We start from the raw sequence: 9,484 nt of genomic DNA on the forward strand, positions 1-9,484 counted from the left end.
AAAATGAAGTAAATCAACTTTTAAAGATTTATTTTTGTGTATGAGTATTTTGCATGTGTGTATGTGTACCGTGTGCATGTTAAACGAAGGCATTAGATCCCCTGAAACTGGAGTTATGGATGGTTATGAACCACCACGTGGGTTTTGGGAACTGTACTGGATCCTCTGCAAGAGCAATAAGCGCTCTTAACCCCGCCAACTTTGCAGCCCACAGCAAATCCATGTTTAAAGCATTGACCATTGCATGCTCTGGGTGCAGAGAGTTGGTCACCTCAGTTGTGGTGGCTATGTTGGTATAAGCCTTGATCTTGATATCCCTACCTTTTGAGAACATTGTTCAGGTTCCCCCAGAAGGAAGTGTTTTATGATGTGCTTTCACCCTTCAGTATTTCCTGGGCCTTGTCAGTAGTGACTGACTTACAAGTCTATACCATGGTTTATTTAATTGTATTCTACCATGCATATATAGCTAAAGTGTTTCCAGGTTTTTCCTTACACAAGTCTGTAGAAAGATGTGCAGTTGTTAGATTAAATTCATAGCCATAAGGTTGTTGGAATGAAAACTGTATGTATTGAACTATGCTTTGCTGGGAAGTCAATTTACGCTCTCACCAATAGAAAGCCTCAACTCCAGCAGTTGGAGTTGATATTGCTCATCTCTATGCCTCTTGTAGGTGGAAAGTAATGTTTTAATGTTTTGTTTGCATTTCTTGGCAGTTATGCATGCTGGTTGGCCCTTCATATCTGGTCTTTGAGAAGAACCATTGCCTTTTTTTCTCCATGAGATACTTGTCTATATTGATTGAGCAAGCTCTTTATGGATCAGAGATGTGGCCAGTAGTTAGAAGCACACTCTGCTCTTGTAGAGTCCCTGAGCTCAGTTCCCAGCACCCACATCTAGTGCTTGGTTCTCAGTCACCTGTAACTCCAGGTCCAAGAGAACCTGATGCCGGTAGTCTCCATGGAAACCTATACTCCCATGGACCACCTTCTCTCCCCACATGCATTTCTCTTCTGCCCAAAACTCTTCATATCATTGTGTTTTTAATGCTCACCTGCCATATATTTTATTACCTTTTTCTAGTGTGACATTTTTAGAAGTGATAATATCGTTTTAAAACTTCATTTGGGTTCTATAGTGTCACACAAACCCATCACATTGGTAAAGTCAAATTTACCAGTCTTTCCCCTTTAGATTGCCTTGTTGCTATGCTCAGAAGGACCTTCAAAGCAAGGTATTAAATAAAACATGAGATTTTCAAAAAGCCTGCCACGCTATTTATTTGCCTCTTCGTTTTTTGGGCCGGGAATCCAGGAATGATTCTTTGCTTGGGACATCACAAGTCACAATGAAGACAATAGCTGGACTGCGTTGTCATTTGGAGGGTTGACGTGGAAAGACTTGTCTTCTGTGATTGTCGAGCTTGTTGGCAGACTTTGTTTCCCCATGCCTGTATGGATAGAACCACCAACATTTTGCTGTCCGTCAACTGGAGGCTGACCTCATAACCTAGATGTCTCTACAGATCCTAGAGACTATCTGCTGGTTTCCATGTAGACTTCTGCAACATGACTGATTCCATCATCAAGAAGAGCCTCTAATGGGAGGGAGGTGGTCATCTCTTCTTAAAAGGGCTTTTGTCTCCATCTGACAAACAGGGTTGCTGAGACCCGGAATGTCTCTTCTTGAACTAGCTGAAAATGAGCTAACTTGGAATCTCAATTACATCTGAGAAAAATCTCTTCATTTGCCAAGTTCTGCTAGTTAAAAGCAAACCACACTCCAGGGACATTTTATGTGAAAACGGCACTCAGGGGACAGGCTTTATGAGGGTCATCTTCGAACTCAGCCTGCAAACTGCAAGAGAATCTATTTGTTATAAACTTTCTATTTTACTGTATGATGTTGTGAGCTCTTTCTGCAGAGTGGCTTGTTTTTATAGCACAAGCCCGGGGCTTGATTCTACATTAGCAAGGGAGCATTTGCCATAGCCATCAAGGTGGGAATGGTCAGTAACCATCATATGCTAGTTCTGCAAAGTGACTTTGTCACCTTTGACCAGACGAGTTCACTTGAGATTCCCCCATCTGGGGGCTGGAACAAGCCCCATTTCTTTGGGTCATGAGCATGGACCCCTGTCCCTTAACATTTGAATCAGATTCAAGATACTTGAGCTCCACAAACTGAAGAGAGCCTGGTATGTGACTCTGAGGAGCCAGCTCTACCCCAAACTCCCACCTCCACTCCTCTCCTCACCCCGTAGCTATCTTGAGTCAGGGTTCGGAAGACCAATTAGCTTTAACCGTATCCAAACCTTTGAGGACGATGAGTTCTCTTGAGCCCACATGCTACAGGATATAAGAGCCCTCCCTAGCTCCTGACCTCTGTAGACAAGATCTTGGTAGTTGCTGTGTGCAGAGATAGGATAAGGTGGGGGTAGGGGGAGCATAAGCCATGGATAGATACCTCTATTCAAGGCACTGTGACTTCCAGTGAAGGGTGGGCCCAATGACTGGAGGAGGGTTATAAGACCAGAATGAACCGTCTGTGGATGGAGATGTCACGGAGATGAACACCAGAACTAGGGAACAGCGAATGACCTCAAGGGTCCTGGTGGTCTGGGGACCTAACAGGATTCTCCACCACACTGTCTTCTGCTTAAGACAGGGCAGCATCCATGAAAGGAGAATCATTACTATGGACCCACAGCAGAGGCCACTAGGAAATAGAGAGAGCACAGTGCAAGCTTACTGAGCAGCATGCTGTCTGGCTAGAAGGTGCAGGGCAGATGTGCACACTAAGGCAGCCCTGCAAGAGAGAATGCATGTGACCGACAGCCTTGAAGACTAACCAACACCCTTGTCCTTGCCTCCCAGAGGCCTGGAGCTGCCTCCTGGGGCTGACTCGGTGTCCTGAGATTTGTACTGACGAACATTCCTACTTTCTTTTCCTGTGTGCTGCAGACTGACTCGTATTCATTTGGGCTGAATGTCAGTCTGAGCTTGTGCATCTGAGACAGTTCCCTAGAGAAGACAGAGACAGGAGGGACCCCACCAAGGCTAAAAGATCAGTCCCCATCCTGATCTGAAGAGATCCCGCCTCATCTCCAAGTGTGACATATACCTGGTGTCAGCCACTCCACTCCCCTTTCCCTTGTTTCATTAAAGAACTTTCGAAATTTACTTTTTATGTATCTGAGTGTTCAACTTGCACGTATGTATGTATACCACCCATGTGAGTATGTATGTATGGCTTGCATATGAGTATGTATGTATTGCTTGCATGTGTGTATGTGTGCCACCTATGTGCCTGGTGCTCATATCATTAGAATAAGGCATCAGATCTCCTGGACCTGGAATTATGGATGCTTATGAGCCACCGTGAGTGCTGGGAATTGACTAGTCCTCTGCAAGCACAGCAAGCACTCTTAACCACTGGTCTACCCTTCCAGCCTCCTTTCCCTCACTTCTACGTGCAACTGGCTGCTTCTCCTTCAACACGGAAGCTGCTGCTGCCCCTCCCACCTCCTCGGGTCTCTGTAGAAAGGCCCTTCAGGGTAGGGGCTAAGTGCTGGGCGGGAACCTGCACTGGAGATCCTGTTGAGGCAGCCATCAGTGAGATCAGGTTTTTCACCCCAGCAGACGAGAGAAAGGAGGTGAGGGGTGGTGGAAGCGATCTGCCTTTCTTGGACGCAAAGTGTGGTGTTTTAAGCAGGAATGACCCCTGCAGACTCACACATTCGAACACACATTTCGAATTTGGTGGGATGGTTTGGAAGGAACTAGGAAGTGTGGTCTGTTGGAGGGGGTGTGTGCGGGTGGAGTTTGAGGTTTCGAAAGACCTCCCATGGTTCCAGGTAGCTAAACCCTCTCCACTGCTTAGTGCCTGTGGATCAGGTTGCTAGCTCTCAGCTAATCATCCGCCATCATGGGCTCTAACCCCCTGAAACCATGAGCCCCAACAAATGTTTCCTTTTATAAGTTGCCTTCGTCATGGCATGGCTTCACAGCAATAGGAGAGTAACCAGGGTGGGGTGAGAGGGGGGAGCTGGGCAACACACACTGCAGAGGAGACTTGGGTGCCTGGTTATGCGCTTTGGAGGACTGGTGATGTCTGACCGTGCACTGGAGCACTGAAGTGCAAGACTAAGGATGCTCACAGTGGACATGCAACGTGCTTTCTATGGCTGTGCCGTCAGTCAGGTTTCTATCCTCAGCTCTTTCTCCCACTCAGTATTCAGCTGAATGGAGTTTTATTGTCTACCCCCTTGGCTACCCAGGTCACTGCCCTCCATGTGGGACGTCACTGTTTTCCCACAATCATAAGGCTGGCATTGCTTCTAGACTCCTGCCACTTTTACTACACGACACACCTGCTTTGCATAATTGCTTGCTTGGTCAGCCACCATGCTGCTCTCTGGTAAACTCGAAGGGAAACACACTGAGCCACAGAAAGGACTTGCTGAGCAGGTACTCCTGAGTGACAGGAGTCCCTGACACTGAGCCTAAGGAGAAGAATCTAGTTACGCCAAACCTCCCAGGGCTCAGAAAGTCTCTAATCTCAACAAATTTTTAACCCAATTCCAAAGGAACTCCTCAAGACACCACCACAAAGGTGACAAAGATCTTTAGACTCTCCTGAGCTATTTTCCTACAACCCCTTGTGGATACTTAGCGAAGGAAACTGCTTTTAAATCATCCCAAACACAGAGGCGCACGGCTAAGGGGATCATAGCTTAAGTCAGAGTGGGCTTAGACGTTGGTAACGCTCCAAACTCAATATTTATGCTACGTGCGCTGAGGCCGGTGTGCAGATTATTGTCTTTTATTATTTCCAGGAATAAGTTTACTGAATCATCAAGAGTTTTCCTTTCCTTTCTAAGTGCTGGATTCCTGATGATGTTAGCCAGCTGGCTGATGGTCGCTTGAGGCCCACACTTGAGATTCTAATGGGAACCCGCTGACCCTTGAAGAAGCGTGCTGCTGGCCATCATCCTTTGTATTTAAAAAAAAACAAGCAAAAAAACTGAGGCGACTTCACATCTGTGGGAAATAGCGGTTTATGAGGGAAACATGAGAGTGTCTATCCAGGTGGAGAAAACGTGCGAGCAAGGTAGGTGGTTAGTGAAGGGTTAATGGGCTACTTAAAATTCTCAGGTAGCAATATCAGCGAGATCTTCCTCTGTGTGTGTACTGGGGGAGAGGATATAGTTGATCATGGGCTACTTCTATTTTTCTCTGGTTGTCGTTTCCCCTAGTTTTACTGAGATATGATTAACAAGTAAACTTGCATGTATTTGGAGTGAACAATGGACGACAGGGTCCATGTGGACACTGTGAAGGAATGGCTAGAGTCACGCTAATACTGAAAGAATACTTAGACGTAGGGCCTATGAAGATGGCTCAGTAGGTAACGTCTACTTATGAGCCCACGGACCCAACTTCTGTTATTTATTTTTTTATTCTATTTTTTTGAGACAGAGTCTCAGACTAGTTTTGAACTCTCTAGATAGTCATAGATGACCTTGAACTTCTGACCCTCCTGCCTCCAACTCCCGGAGCTGGAGCGCGGGCATTGCAGGTATAGGCTACCACACCAGGTTTTTGCACTGCTGGAGATCAAACCCATGTCTCATGCGTATTTGACACTCACTCCACCCAATGAGCTACCTACCACCCGAGGACTTGAGTTTAGAGCTTTGGCACCTACATAAAAAGCTGGGCATGGTGATGTGTATCTATAACTCCAGTCCTGGGAGGAACTAGAGCTACATCCTCATGATTTGCTAACCAGTCAGTCTAGCAGAATGGGTAAGCTCCAGGCTCTTAAAAAAGAAGGGAAGGGGGGGCTGGAGAGATGGCTCAGTGGTTAAGAGCATTGTCTCGACTTCCAAAGGTCCTGAGTTCAATTCCCAGCAACCACATGGTGGCTCACAACCATCTGTAATGAGGTCTGGTGCCCTCTTCGGGCATGCACACAGACAGAATATTGTATGCATAATAAATAAATAAACAAATAAATATTTTTTTTAAAAAGAAGGGAATGGTAAAAGAATGTATAAATCTGACGGTGACTTCTGATCTCCACGTGAGCATTCGCATAAACATGAACACCTCCTACACATGTGTGCACACACATAGGAAAGAACAGCTATAATTGCTTTCACAAGAAATTTCAAATATAACATGAGTTATCCCTTAACATCTGTCTTCAGATTGACCAACATCTTCCTGTGCCCACTTCCTGTGCCCACTTCCTGTGTCCGGCATCTTCCCTTCTCTCACTCTTGCCCCCAGAATCACCTTTCACGCTTCTGTTTCTGTGAATTCAACGTTTGTAGATTTCACAAACAAGCGGTAAGTCTGCAGTACATCCTAGCATTGGTCTCACATTCTCTCTGCCCATTCTCTGGTGACAGGGACTCAGGTGGCCTCACCTTCTGTGAATAATGCTGCGAAGACCATGGGAAAGATCCCTGGGACATAAGGATTTCATTCCTTTGAACGTAAAACGGAAGTAGGATGGCTGTTGTCATACTGAAATTCTATTTAATCTTTAAGGAAATTTTCTTTTCTTTTTTTTTTTTTACTTTATTAAAATACTGAGTTTATTTCACATGTATATTTGTCTCCCTACCATTTCCACATCTGACCACCACTATTACTATGTCCTATCATAACATTCCATACATACTTAAAACCAAGTAAAGGGTGGAGCTCCATCCTTGAAAACTAAACAGGCATTTTAGACAACATTCTTGGCAATGGAACCTGGACAACATTTATCAAACACAGTAGGGAAAGTTCTCACTTTGCATTATAAAAAGGACAGCCAGATATATCAACTGTTACAGAAATTAAGTAAGACGGAATATTTCAAACTGTTTAAACCATTTTCTTAAAGAGACTTCCTCCACTGCCAGAGATCTTGAATAGCCTCCTGGTCAGTCATCCGGAAGCAATTCTTCACATAATTAATGAACTTGGCTTCCCACTTTGGGAAGAGAGCCACCTTTTTCTATACTTGCTTGCATTTTTGCCTTAATGTCTTCTACAGAACTAGGTCCTTTTGGTGTTTTAGGGGTTTTTTCCTGTTTTTTGAAGGACTCTTGACCCTTTGATCTTGGTGTTGATGGTTTTAAGTCTTTTCCATTTTGGTTTGATTTTTGTGCATTTTTGGCTGGGGTATCTCGTATAGATTTCTTCACTGGAACTTTTTCCTCAGCTTCCTCATCATCAAAATCATCGTCGTCATCATCTTCATCATCCTCATCATCTTCATCATCATCCTCATCAAGTTTTACTTTTTTCTGTGGAACCTTGTTGTCACCTCCAGGAGCAGATCGCTTTCCAGACATACTCAACAGCTTTACATCCTCCTCATCTTCATCTTCTGACTCTGCATCTTCCTCTACAGCTACTAGATGCTGTCCACTAATGTGCACAGGCCCAGAACCACACTTCAATCTTAAGACCGCAGGAGGTGTTATTTCAAATCCCCCAAGAGAAACTGTTGGCTGTACAGACATTTTCAAAGTTGCCAGTGTTACTTTTATTGGACTGCCTTCATAGTTCATTGCTTCTGCCTCTACGATGTGTAATTCGTCTTTTGCCCCAGCACCTAAACTAACCGTTCTTAGTGATAACTGGTGCTCATTCTCATCATTATCCACCCTAAAGTGATAATCTTTGTCGGCTTTTAGTTCACAGCCGAAAAGGTAGTTCTGAGGCCTTAGAGGGCTCATGTCCATGTCCATGGAGTCTTCCATGAGGTGAAGGCGCGTTCTTCGGTGGCAGAGAAGTCGGACGGAGGGTTCTGCCTGCTGCTCCTCAGAACAGGCACGCAGGACGGAATCACGCCAGGGACTAAGGAAATTTTCTTATTATGTTGTGTAATGTCTCCACCAACTCACATTCTCAGCGACTTTCTTTTGGAGATAGGTTCTTGCTCTAGCCCAGGATGGCCTAGATCTCATGAGAAGCCTACCACCTCAGCCTCCAAAACACCAGGAATACAAGCATGAGTCACTCTGCCTGGCCAAGGCTTCTCCTTTCTCTACATCCTTGACAGGGCTTAATGTCTGCTTTGGTCATTGTCCTCTTTGTGGTTGTTGCTATTTCTTATGCTAACAGATCTGATGTGAACCTTATTGTGGTTTTGATTTCCCTGGTGATCAAGAATGTGAACAGCTTTTCCTACACTTGCCAATCATTTGTGTGTCTTCAAGAGGGAAAATGTCTATTTAGAGCCTTTTTCCATTTAAAACAATCGGGTTTCCCCTTGCTGTCAAGTTCCTTATACAAATTTGCACAGTAACCTCTATTGGGCTTATAGTTTTTGACTATTTTTTCCCCATCCCTTGTTTTTTTTTAAAAAATCATTTTGTTGGTTGATATGCAGTAATGTTTTAGTTTGACAAAATCCCATCTTTGAGTTTTTGCGAAGGAAGAGAGAAGATGTCATGACTTTTGGCATGTTGGCTTCATGTTTCTTTTTCTTGTGCTGGTGGAAACAAAGCAGTCAAGGAAGTAGATGAGACCATGCGAGGGCACGGCCGAGGTGAGATGAGTAGCTGGCGGCTTTTCACCTTGGTTCACACAGATGCGTCTCCACCCTTTCTGCTGCTACCAGATACATTTCTTTTCCTTTTGTGTCTTAACGCTTTTGTTTTCTAACTGATGACTTGAAATTGATCACATCTCTTTGGGCTCTTTACCCTACACGGAAATGAAGACCAGATGTGTGTCCTTCATATACTTGTGGTACCAGGAGCTTCCTGGCACAGTTGCCTTCTTTCTTTCCTTCCTTTTTTTTTCTTTCTTTGAGACAGTGTGTTACTAATTAGCTCAGCTTCCCCTGGAACTTGTACCCCAAGCTCGCCTCGAACTCCCAATCCTCTTGCTATGGCCTCCTGACTACAGACATGTAGCTCCCAATAGAGTTCCCAAAGAATCAGACCGAAGGTTTAAAAGTCGGCCTTTTTGTTTGCTTGTTGAACTTGTAACTGATAGAAACAAACTGTTGCCCGTTCCCTTATTTATGACTCCGAATTCCCACTTGGGATTGGGAAATCAATCTAATCTTTATTTCACATTACTCAACTGGTGTTTTATGCCCCTCCCCCAGTGATGGGATTGTCACATTGTGGGTGGCTTAGAGCACCAAGCAATATCCGGGAGAGAATCGTGGCTGGAGGCCAGAGAAGGCAGAGTCTGAGCTGGCTTTGAAGGACTAGTAAGGTTCAATTGGGCAAAGACTAGAAGGGAAACCTGGGCTGTGTGTGTTATGTGCGTGGGCTCATTTAAGTCTATGAACAAAAGCATAAAGCTACAAGAAAATCAGTGTTAGAGAGGAAAACCAGGGCTGAGAGGGGAAAGGTCTAATACAGGGGAAATATCCCCAGTGCATAAACAGGGATTGTCCAGTGTTGGAGGTGGCCAGGTGGTAGGAAAGGGGAGAAGGTTTGCTTTTTTAAGCCTTTCC

At 44.8% G+C, this 9,484-nt stretch overlaps 1 pseudogene; it reads right to left on the reverse strand.

Moving 5' to 3' along the window:
- Nucleotides 1–6,565: 6,565 nt before the first annotated feature.
- LOC142846499 (nucleophosmin pseudogene) lies at nucleotides 6,566–7,860 on the reverse strand (annotated as a pseudogene).
- Between the last annotated feature and the right edge of the window lie 1,624 nt (nucleotides 7,861–9,484).

Source organism: Microtus pennsylvanicus, chromosome 3 (assembly GCF_037038515.1).
Source record: "Microtus pennsylvanicus isolate mMicPen1 chromosome 3, mMicPen1.hap1, whole genome shotgun sequence".
NCBI classification, from domain to species: Eukaryota; Metazoa; Chordata; class Mammalia; order Rodentia; family Cricetidae; genus Microtus; species Microtus pennsylvanicus.